This window comes from Cydia splendana, chromosome 13 (genome assembly GCF_910591565.1).
Source record: "Cydia splendana chromosome 13, ilCydSple1.2, whole genome shotgun sequence".
Lineage (NCBI taxonomy): Eukaryota > Metazoa > Arthropoda > Insecta > Lepidoptera > Tortricidae > Cydia > Cydia splendana.
Genome location: NC_085972.1, coordinates 13,787,896 through 13,798,085, shown reverse-complemented (window position 1 = coordinate 13,798,085; position 10,190 = coordinate 13,787,896). Strand labels below are relative to the sequence as shown.

General features: G+C 37.4%; 3 non-coding genes across 3 annotated transcripts; 1 reads left to right on the top strand and 2 right to left on the bottom strand.

The window, feature by feature from the left end:
* The first annotated feature begins 1,202 nt into the window (after positions 1-1,202).
* On the top strand, positions 1,203-1,273 carry Trnag-gcc (transfer RNA glycine (anticodon GCC)). The gene has a single exon. It is a non-coding gene; the product is annotated as a tRNA-Gly (tRNA).
* A 484-nt stretch (positions 1,274-1,757) lies between these two features.
* On the bottom strand, positions 1,758-1,830 carry Trnaf-gaa (transfer RNA phenylalanine (anticodon GAA)). Its single transcript has one exon. It is a non-coding gene; the product is annotated as a tRNA-Phe (tRNA).
* Positions 1,831-5,108: 3,278 nt separating this feature from the next.
* On the bottom strand, positions 5,109-5,181 carry Trnak-cuu (transfer RNA lysine (anticodon CUU)). The gene has a single exon. It is a non-coding gene; the product is annotated as a tRNA-Lys (tRNA).
* Positions 5,182-10,190: the final 5,009 nt, after the last annotated feature.

Genomic DNA, 10,190 nt, shown 5'->3' with positions numbered 1-10,190 from the left:
TTACTGCCAGTGACCCGCTAGGCGAGTTCTCTCTTCGTAGGCTTTTCACTCCATACGGTTTTACTCTGTTCAATTTATTTTCATTGGAGGCAAATTGTATTAGTATTAATACCGTGGGACATTCGTTGAACTAAAAAATGGTAATACCGCGAAAAAACATACATAAGGTATTTAAAAGACTAAAGCCTTACCGGTCGGAGACTAAATAACACTCACATTAATTATTTTCAGTTCGATGAACTTACTGTGAATAACCAGGAGATTGACCTTTATCGTGACTACGTTTTTTACAAAAATAATTTATTTCCTTTTTAATTTTCGATTATAGAGATTAAGTCGAGTTTTCCGCTTCGGACGTTGTTAATGTCGTGAATCAGCAATTAAGGAGTTACATATGTAGGTATATTATGTATCTAATACCTTTGAACGAGCAATTTTTGTATATTATTATTATCTTATACCTTTAAATGAGCAATTCTTGTTTATTTATTTGTATGTATGTTTATTTATATATATATTTCGGGGATCTCGGAAACGGCTGTAACGATTTCGATGAAATTAGCTATATGGGGGTTTTTGGGGGGCGATAAATCGATCTAACTAGGTCTTATCTCTGGGGAAACGCGCATTTTTGAGATTTTATATGTTTTCCGAGCAAAGCTCGGTCTCCCAGATATTATGTATAAGTTATTTAAGTAAAATTATAATTATACACACGTTATATGCATACACAGTAATAAAAATCATCATACAAATTCTCTTTGATGTAAACAAGAATGTTTTACTAAAAACCGGGCAAGTGCGAGTCGGACTCGCGCACGAAGGGTTCCGTACCATAATGCAAAAAACGGCAAAAAAAAAACGGTCACCCATCCAAGTACTGACCCCGCCCGACGTTGCTTAACTTCGGTCAAAAATCGCGTTTGTTGTATGGGAGCCCCACTTAAATCTTTATTTTATTCTGTTTTTAGTATTTGTTGTTATAGCGGCAACAGAAATACATCATCTGTGTAAATTTCAACTGTTCTATCACGGTTCGTGAGATACAGCCTGGTGACAGACGGACGGACGGACGAACAGCGGAGTCTTAGTAATAGGGTCCCGTTTTACCTTTTGGGTACGGAACCCTAATAAAAATTAAGCGAGAACTGTATGTTAACTGTTTTATGACCAGAAACGTAATTTCAGAATGAAGTTCATGAGCATCGGTGGTTCAGTGGTAGAATGCTCGCCTGCCACGCGGGCGGCCCGGGTTCGATTCCCGGCCGATGCAGACTTTTTTAGTTTGCTGCTTCTGATTTCTATTTTGCAAGTGAAGACTATTATCCCCTTTTTTCGTTATAGACGTTATTTCATTTTGCACGTGCGAAACGGATGCAGCCAGTGTGAGTAGTGAGTAGCTCACAGTTTAACGAAAATGTGGCGTTCCACCGGGTAAAGGTACTGGAAGCACTTTTCTTACGTCACGTAGCATCTTATTTGTATCATTATAATAATAGCTTAAGCGCCGACCGCCACAAGGTACCTGCACGAACGTCACAAATATATATATTGTATATGTATTGTAACTAAATATTATTTTATAGTTCACTGTCGAAAGAATAGCTAATTTAATTAAATAAACAATACGTACTCACTGCTACCTGGTACTTAAAATACAGTGTCTATTCGTATCTTCCAATATTGTCAAAATTCAAATAACAGCCGCATCGTTACGATGAAGAAGAACGAAGAAGCGCTAAAAAAAAGAATAATTTTGCCGAAACCCGGGATTGAACCGGGGACCTTTAGATCTTCAGTCTAACGCTCTCCCAACTGAGCTATTTCGGCATGAAGTGAGGAGTTGAAATAGTGATATACCTCTTAAGACTTTAATTTGATGTTATTACAGTAAAGGGCCATAAAGTTTGCACATCGGTATTTAGAAAGAGAATATTGGAGGCAACGAGAATGAAAGAGATAACGCTCTACGAAGCCGAAATTCCGATGTGCAAACTTTATGGCCCTTTACTGTACTTCAATATTTAAGTTTACTGTCATGATATAAAATGGTAAACTTTATATTATCATACATTATGTACTACTTGACTTAATCTTGCGGCTTATACATAATTATTATTATTTTTATGTCTTTCCCATTACGGAACAATGGTGTTCCGGACCTTTGGGAGGCGTGCGCGGAGCCGAAGCCAACACATAGAGGCCCTTTTGACACTTTAATGAAATGTAAGGGGTACACCGAGCGGATGCTGCCCTTACCCGTGTCATGGGACGCACGCAGAGGCAGCACCCACCAGGGTGTAAGGGCTATTGAGAGTTGATGGAATCTAAAATGAACTAGGTTATTGGGTGAAAGCGATGGACTAAATACTGAGCTATGGGGTAAAAAACCGGACGCCTGCCTAATAAAACGGTATGCAATTTTATTTCCGGCAGACGGTGACTCGCCCTCACAAGATGGGCCCCCATAAAAAGCGACATCTGGGATGGCTTAAGGGCAACACCGGTGTGAGCGGCTCAGGGGTGTCGAGAGGTGTGCGCCGCTTTCTATCCAGTGGCTGTTAACAGCCACTGTGCCAACTCGCGTCTTATGCATATTTCACTTCCACCCCTGGAGCTTATAGCTCTAACGACTCCACTCTAGCCGGCCGGCTAAGGCAAGCTAGAGGCAGAGAATCCATAATTATTTATTATTATAATATGTGCTGCCATCTAACACTGTATCTGGGTATCACTTTTAAGCTTACAAACCCCTTACAAACGAATATGAAATACTGCTACTCGCCGCTAGATGGCGTGCATATCGAAATGAAAATAACTGAAATATGATGGATGCCAAAAATACCGCTACTCGCCGCTAGATGGCGTGCAGTTCAAAATTTACATAACTGAAATATGATATATACTTCAACGAGTCTAATTAAACTCATTTGTTATAATATTATGACAATAATACTTTTATAGTCAGATGTACATATGTAGTCCACTTTTTTTTTTACTCTTGATTGACGATTTGTACTGTGGTTTGGCCAGTGTATTTTATTAGTTTATAATTATTATCATCAACATCAGCAGGCTACATACGTCCTACTGTTGGACATAGGCGATCTCATTTTATAAGAGCGAACGGTATTCATATAGGAGATAGCTATGTTACCAGGCATTTAAACAAAACGTATTCAGCCGAGAATCGAACCCGGTATAATTTTTAAAATACCGGAAAGCTTTGTTATATAATCTGGTTTGCAACCAGAGTTTAAGTAATTTCAGAGCCGTCGTAATAATTAAAATTTAATGACACTCAATATTGGAGGACAATCTTAGAAAAATAATTAAGCTATTTATAACTTATTCATACATATGTAATTTCCGCACTCATCACACAAGTCATTGTCACCAGTATCCAACCACAGGATCACTTCCAACTGCCTAGTTGTTAGTACTACGCCTAACAACTCGAACAACCCCTAGTTGTTAGTACTATGCCTAACAACTTGTTATACTTGTACCTAGCAATCATAACTCAGCCTCCGACTTACATTTGGTAAACGATTGGAAGCACTGTTATACCTACGTACCTAAGCACAAATCCGATTGTATGCGACAGTCGAGCATTACCGACAAATCCGATTCCCGAAATTAGAGGGTACGCAGTGGGTGTGGATTACAGAATAATTGGACCCGGAGCCGTACCAAACAGTTCGTTTGTTTTAATAAAGGGTGGTGTAAGTTGTGTAAGGCGTGATTTAAATAAAGCCCGTGCATTTACGTAGCATCTGACCATTCGCGAAAGGGTACCAGTTTAAGTGGGAACTCCTGATAAAGCTTTTGATCGATATTCGATGTTGCACGAAGTGACAAGTTGGATAACTATGTAATTAAATATGAAAAATTTATATAAAGACCGAAATAAGTTTGGCGCCGAATGGGTTAAAACTAGAACTGATCTGGATACATAATTATTGTCATTAACGGGTCTAACGCGATTAAATTTCATTATTTTCCATTTCATTATTTTTTCATTGTCTTCCGTGACCAGTGACCACAGCTACGGAAACCTGGCTGAAACGTCAGAAAAAAAGTAAAATTATGAAATTTAATTGCGTTAGGCCCGTTAATTGACATTAATTATGTGTACAAAACGTGAGAGTTTATATGTAGATTGATGAGCTTTGATCTGATACTTGGCCAAAACCTAGCTATTTTTTTTTAAATTAATCTATATAACTTACCTACTGCGTGAGCTGCGGTAGGTGAATGCTGCGAAGAATGTATCGGCGACGAGCAAGACTGGAAAACGCGAAATCTCCGATGTCAATCATTTTGGTGCTTAATTCCATTTTAAGCAGCAAATTTCCACCTTTCAATGTAGAATTACTATAAGATATTACTGATTCGTAACTATTGCGAACCTCGAGGATAGCTTTTAAGGGGCCCACAGATTACCATCAGTTCGCGGGACGATATCAGCCTGTCAGTTAAACGCAAAAGGTGACAGTTCCGAACAACTGACAGGCTGATATCGTCCGGCAAACTGGTAATCAGTGGGCCCCTTTATACTGGTTGGTCTGAGATAAACACTAGTGAGCTCGCTAATTACTGAAACAACACAGCCAGCTTACGCGTTCACCCCGGGCGATGATCGGAGGTGAAAAATCACGGGATTTACGTGCGACTTAATTATATTTGCATACTTTATTTAACCCGATTCAATTTGCATCGCGGCTGCGTTTTGGAGGTCTATTGTGATTTTTATAGGGATAGTTTATTTTTCGTTATTCTGAATATGAGTAAAAAGGCCGAGTATTTTAAAAAAGGCGTGATAAAAGGAAGCGAACACCTTTAATTGTAAATATTATATGTGTTATAACTAATGGAATGATTGTTAGGGAATTGGTAGGCAACAATAAGTTACGATATAACTGTCTGTGTTATTTCCTTATCGAAATAGATACGAAATTGCAGTCCGACATGTGTGTGACTCAGCCGTGACACACGCAGCGACAATTGATTGATTGTTACAATTATAATCGACATAAAAGGACATGTAATAATGAGTTATAGCATAAATTGTTCTTAATTGCGTAAAAATAAAATACAAAAAGATGCGCCCAACGTGGGGCTCGAACCCACGACCCTGAGATTAAGAGTCTCATGCTCTACCGACTGAGCTAGCCGGGCTGTTGGTATCCAGGTTGAAATAAGGGATCGAGTCTTGATAACGTTATCTTTGCATCTTGGTTCTAATAATTTAACGATATTAGGTACCTATGTATTCTTAGGATTCTGTTTATTTAGTGATTCAGTTAACTACAGTCTATAAGTTTTACAACGTTATAGTTGAATTATCGAGAAGATGGAATTGCATTTGTAGTGGTTGTATGCTGATAGTACAAGAAAATAGAAAATTCAAATATAGAATGCCTGTAAACAAACAATACTACTACATATGCAATTCCACGCTCTCGATGATACGACTATATCAATAGCAATACTTTGATGGACGTTTTATATTAAGAATTATCTCATTATTTTATGTTCCTTATTTTGTAATTTTGTAAGACCGGGTGGCATTTGTTAAGCGAGTAAGGTTTATAGGAACATTTTTGTTAAGGTCCAGTTCTGATGACGGGTTCTACGAGGAAGTGAATGAACTCCTCAAATCTTGATTGATTCAGATTCAGAACTTGAAGTTTAAAACGTAGGTACACGGAGCGCGAGACTTTTTGGTGACATGACTGTTTGGCCAGACAGGAATGAGTCCTGCAGAATGCTTTGTCAATCATAACAAAAACTTACATACTTAAACATGAACCTTGGAATTCTATTTTGTATATATTTGGCAATACAAAAAGAAAGGTTCTAAAAAGGGACCTACCTACTTAAGAGAAGAGTTAAAAACGTAAAAATGTTTTTACCAATAATTAGTACAGACCTACCTAAGTAAATACACATGACTGTGTTAAATGTTACATAAGTATGGAAGTCCATATATTCGTGACACTTAATCGACATAGAGCAGGCGCCACGCGGCATCAGAAAGGTTACACTGCAATTACAGAAGACAGTAAGATTGTACCAGCTCATACACTGTTACATCTTTCTGCTTTTCGGCATTGGCTACGGAATCAGTATGCCGAAGGCAGCGCGCGCAGGATGTGGCGCTCTAGACATGTATTCACATTGGTTGCGTAGGCGCAAGCGACTCAACTCAGGATAACCAGTATATCTTGATCTTAAGATCCTTCGTCAGAAATCAGTTATAAGTTATCGTTACAGGAGCCCAGGACTCGCTGAGCGATTAGAATGGCAGAGCTGGACAGTTATCCTGGCTCCTTGATCACGCGAGTCGAGACCCATTTGCATCCATTGCTAATTTAATTACTTGCATTGCTTGTTAAAGGGACCTGTCGAGTGAAAGATATGGCCAACAGGGGCTCGTTTCTCAAAAGCTTGTAACTTAAAATACAAGTGGATGTCCCTTTATAAGAAAAGCTATCAAAAAGTGACATCCGCTTGTATTACAAGTTACAAGCTTTTGAGAAACGGGCCCCGGACTCACTACCAAAGGTGCAACATATAATATACGGATAGCTGTAATATTCTCTTTTTTCCTATGGTAGGTATTATTGACATGAATAACTGTGTAACTTACTCGTATTTAAATGTTAATATAGTTACAGCTTCAAAGTGCCTACGTAAAATAAACAGTAAAATAAGAAGATTAAAAACACTAAAGTGCGCCGGGCTGGCAAAACTCTGATTAAGTAAAAAGTATACTACAGAAGTAGGTACCCATTCTATTTCTCTTAATTTTCATCAAAGATAAGTTTAACGAAATTGAAATATTATAACTGAAATATTAGTTAACGAAGTTTTAAGCATTTGTTGCGACAAAAACGTATAAAAACCAACTGCCCATATAACCATTCCAGTCGCAGAATCACAAAGTGGTAACTAAATGTCAGATGTGTCGTAACAGAGTCCACACAATGTGTCTAGAATTGTTTCGAAACAAAGTGTCGTCGCCGTGTCTACACTTTTCCGTAACAAGGTGTCGACACATTTGTGTGCACTTTGCGTGCGGTTTGCGACTAAATCTGACAGCAAATTTGTGACAGCAAATGTCAATATAAAATACCTCTTGAAAACCAAGGTTTGTCAAACTACTATTAGTGTCTCGTGTGCTCGTAATTCTAGTAAGTCATCATGGTCAATGCAAATGATAATAATCGACCGAAACCATATAAACACCCAACACCCGTCAACCTTTTACAGAAAAGTTTTAAAAGAAATTCAATAAGCTACTTAGGTCAGGCAACGAATGCTCCAAAAGTTGTAGAGGGAAATGCTCGGAACACAATTTTTGACTCCGTAACTCGGTTTGACAAGTTAGGAGGTGAACATATCAAAAGTCCCCGGCCGTAGCCCTTGAGCGGGGGGGAGAGAGGGGGCTTTGAAGGTCCCATTTTCCCGTTTTTCGATTATATCTCGGAAACTATGCATCTCAGCGACATGGCCACTTATACAAAATGAAAGTTAATTTAATTTGTTACAAGTTTATTCAGTCAATTTTTTCGATATGTTGAATAGTTTTTGAGATATCCGCTCTTGAAAGTTTATTTAGGGCTCTCAATTTTATCTTGATATATCTATATCAGTGAAGGTGCTAGGCCGTGTTTGGTATCGTTTTCGTATAAATCTGGGGTGCTGAATCCATTTAAGATATCACATTGACACCATTCCACAAAATAAAAATAAATCTTTTTAGGGTTCCGTACCTCAAAAGGAAAAAACGGAACCCTTATAGGATCACTCGTGCGTCTGTATGTATGTCCGTCTGAATACACAAAATAGTTCTTTACCTATAGATGACAGGAAAACCTATTAGAAATGTGCAGTCAAGCGCGAGTCGGACTTAATGTACGGAACCCTTAAATACGCGAGTCCGACTCGCACTTGGCCGGTTTTTTTGAAACTCTTCTTGACGCTTAACCGCTGAACCGATTTCGTTGAAATTTGGTATAGAAATAGTTTGCGTCCCGGAACAGGACATAGGATAGATCTTATAACCAAAATCATCTTTTGAAGGTGTGAAAAGTGGCGTGGAAATTTGTACGGGAAATCAATAACCGCTGAACCGATTTATATGAAATTTGGGATGGTCTACATCTTTGATTTAGTTAAAAATGATGAAAAAACATGACTTCAAACCTAAACTTAAACAGTATTAACTTCAAGAAGTCAATTCTGAATTCCCCCCTACACCTCATTTCACACCTTTAAAGGATGATTTTTGAGATAACTTATTATATCCTGTCTCGGGACTCAAAATATATGTGTACCAAATTTAAATTAAAACTGTTCAGCAGTTTAAGCGTGAAGAGGAGTTTAAAAGAAAGTATTTTAATAAGTTTATATGTTTTTACTTCGGAATGGTGTCAATGTGATACCTTAACTAAATTTGGTACTGCGAATTTATACGAAAACGATACCAAACATGGCCTCGTAGCTTTACTGTTGTAGAAGTCAAAATAAAATTGAGAGCCCTAAATTCTTATTACTTGGCCAAACTTGTGTAGAAGGAAAAGGTAAAATAAAAGTCTTCGGCAGGAATATAAGACACAAATATATTTTTTTTTTGCGTTACTATTTCATTCATCAAATATAAACATACCTTGATTGTACTATTCTAGTGAGATACTCATAGATAAACAAAAACATTTACTTAAAAAATTACAAGGTCGAAATGTCACGGAACTTGTGAGAGTAATATGTGAAAAATATAAACTTTTATGACAAAAAAAATCTGGACACAATTTAAGAATCACCCAATTGCGTCGAGGAATCATCTGTATTTTTGCTTGTTTCATTACCTCCTCGCTTCTTTTTTGTCCTTTGTATTCTGTAGCAATTTGTTAGATCTGAAAATAAAGATAACTTGCGTCGTCACGGATGTCGATTTATTGGTTTTAGGGAGTGCAGAATTCGAAAACGATGATCATTTTATAATCCAAGATGGCGGCTACGTATTTTGTCATAAAAGTGGAATCCAAAATAGTCACCATTTTCGAAATCTGCGCCCCCTAAAACCTATAAAATGACATCCATGACGACTTTTATGACATAGTGCATGGCCGCCATCTTGGAATCCAAAATAGTCATCATTTTCGAAATCTGCGCCCCCTAAAACCTATAAAACGATATCCATGACGACTTTTATGACATAGTGCATTGCCGCCATTTTTAAATTGAAAATGTTATCAATTTCGAAATCTGCGCCCCCCAAAACCTATAAAACGACACCCATGACGACTTTTATGACATAGTGCATGGCCGCCATTTTGGATTCCAAAATGGTCATCATTTTCGAAATCTGCGCCCCCTAAAACCTATAAAACGACACCCATGACGACTTTTATGACATAGTGCATGGCCGCCATTTTGGAATCCAAAATGGTCATTATTTTCGAAATCGGCACTCCCTAAAACCTATATATCGACACCCATCTCGACTTTTATGACAAAGTGTTTTGCTACCATCTGCATGCAAGACATTTCTATTATTTTTACGTACAAAAATGGCCCCCTGTCAACTTTCAATCGAGATTTAATCGATAATTTATTCGATTAATATTCAGATTAATTCAATTTCAATCTATGTTAAAAATTTGAGAATTAACTTTTTTTATTCCATTAATTAGTCGAATAAACAGTTAATCGATTAATGCCCATCTCTGACCACGGCATTTTTACACTTTGAGAATATCTGAAAACAAATCAACACAAGGAGCCATTTTGCAAATCCAGTAACATACCAGTAACTTTATTATTACTTTTGACAGCGCGTGTCATGTGTCAACACAGAGTCGACACAAAGTCGAAACATTGCAACTACTTTGTGACTGCAATATTTCTCAGCCTTAAACCATATTTATACATCATAATTAACAAGTTTCGTAGTATGTAAAGCGTTATTTCTGTTATTTAAGTATAGTATACGCATCGAAGTACTAAAAATGCTTCAAATAATATAGTTATGAACACAGGCACTGAGAAGTAAACAATTTCATTTCCGGCTAAACTAAAACAATGTGGTGGCGCGTTGATTATATTACACTTAGTTTATCAAATCACTCGAGCAGTTTAATTCCCCATAATAATTTAAGTCATATTGTAATATAAATGCA